This window comes from Bactrocera tryoni, unplaced genomic scaffold, assembly GCF_016617805.1.
Source record: "Bactrocera tryoni isolate S06 unplaced genomic scaffold, CSIRO_BtryS06_freeze2 scaffold_490, whole genome shotgun sequence".
Classification (NCBI taxonomy): Eukaryota; Metazoa; Arthropoda; class Insecta; order Diptera; family Tephritidae; genus Bactrocera; species Bactrocera tryoni.
Window position 1 is genome coordinate 96,814 of NW_024396183.1, and position 1,953 is coordinate 98,766.

Consider the following 1,953-nt stretch of genomic DNA (forward strand, 5'->3'; position numbering starts at 1 on the left):
CGATACTCAAGTTTTCAAGAAGAAGAATTAATTGCAGAAGCAGGGAAAACGCAGTTTTATTGTTAATTTTGACGTTTCAATGGGTAACCTTATTTGATAAATATTTTAATTACGAATAATTCTTTTAAATACACCTATAGATAGAAAACAAGACGAATCTTTTCTAACTAAAACTTTCTTCATTGCATATTAACAAGCAGAGAAAGTCTCGTAAATGTGTACGTTGCGTGCGAATATAATCCGTGCTAAATTTTATGAGGATATCTTGTAAGATAAATAAGTTTTCTATACAAGAAATTGATTTCGATTTCGAATTTGTTATCCGTTCTATAAATTGTAATTTGGTTTAACATGCTTCGTTTACTGTATACTTCTATTATAAGTGTCGTGAAACAAAACATTTACAGGACTTTATAGTCGATGATGAAGCCTCACAGCTATGCTCGCTCTTAGAGGATTCCTATTCAATGGAAAATGGTATGGTAAAAGACACCAAAATTCTGCTAACAGGACATCCCTCCTACATATCTACTAAAGAATCGAGCAAAAATTACTGAAGTAAGTTTACTAAAAATGACTGGACATTGCGGGCCGTAGTATCACACGTTATCTGTTTACGGTTAGTAGCCTTAGTACATACATATGTAAGTATTATAATAAAGTTAGACAAAATAAGGTTAATAAAATTATGAAATTATTTTTACAGTTGCAGCTGCTTGGTGGTTATACGTTTAATCAAACAGATTCCTTGCATGATGAAAGGGAAGCTTTGCTCTATCGCCTATGACATCGAGATGGAATAGCTAGTAGCGTTGGAAATGACTGTGCTTGTTTTAACTAACGAATTTTTTAAATATAATATTTTTTTCTTTACCAAAATTACAGATGGTTGTGCGATATAAGTTTTGAAGCGCTCTTCCAACCGCATTTAATAAACGTTGGAGGACAAGGCATCGCAGGATTAGTGTTTAAAACCATACAAACAGCCAATATCGATATACGACCGGAATTGTACAATCATATCATGTCATCTGGTGATTAGTGTGTCCAAATATGATGTGGATAAATTAGCGGTAAGTAATTTCAAATGAAAAAATCTAACAGAGAAAAAAATATTCTAATTTGCAGAAATTTAAAATTCATCTTGAAGATCCGCTATCGTGATGAGCGATATTTCACCACCGCACAGTGGTCGGTCTTGTATGGGATCAGCGGCCAAAAATACTTCCACTGCATATATAAAAGTGAAACTTTTGCCAAAGCTTTTTAAAATCTCCCTCTCACGTTTCCCACTCTGCCACTCCCCGATGGTAACAAATTTTAATTAATTATATTAAATTAAAAGATTTGATAAACGAAAAAAGAATTTTTTTTTAATATTATTCAACTAAATCAAAAACTGATTTTAATAAAATTGAATTAATATTGCATGATAATTTCTTTGACTGGTGATGAAAGGATCTAAACTCAAAAGCAATCGGTTTAGCAAGTCCTGATTTGTACCTATCCGTTAGTTCTTTCATGTATGAAAATCTAGTGCATTGAGGGTTTATAAAACTAATTCCTTTTTAAATTAAATTCGAACAGTACGGCAATAGCGGGTGGACGAAGGTCGGTCTGCAGTTTCTCTAAATTTGTTTGTGCTCTTCATCATTTTGCGATTTTATTATCAGTTATACAGGGATATATGCCGTGACAAATTAAGTATTGTCTTCCAAATTATTACTTTCAAATTTCTGCTTATATTCGAATTGCCATCAAGGCCACGTATTCCTATTGATAATAGGTAATCAGAGGACTCATTCCGTTCATTAATTACATTTCTGACGCAATGTGGTCCAATAATTTTTTTTATCTCAACTTCAACATCAGATTCTGAGACCTTTATTGGCTCAGGATAACTGTTTTTCCTTTGAAACTTTTTAAAAGTTAATATCAAGTTTTTTGTTAACG

The 1,953-nt window shown here is 32.4% G+C and overlaps 1 long non-coding RNA gene across 2 annotated transcripts; it reads left to right on the forward strand.

The window, feature by feature from the left end:
• Nucleotides 1-346: 346 nt before the first annotated feature.
• On the forward strand, nt 347-1,303 carry LOC120781195. 2 transcript variants are annotated; one of them, XR_005706030.1, is made up of 4 exons: nt 347-644; nt 707-806; nt 886-1,073; nt 1,129-1,303. It is a non-coding gene; the product is annotated as an uncharacterized LOC120781195 (long non-coding RNA). The 2 variants fall into 2 exon arrangements; XR_005706029.1 differs by having other exon boundaries at nt 707-1,073.
• The last annotated feature ends 650 nt before the right edge of the window (nt 1,304-1,953 follow it).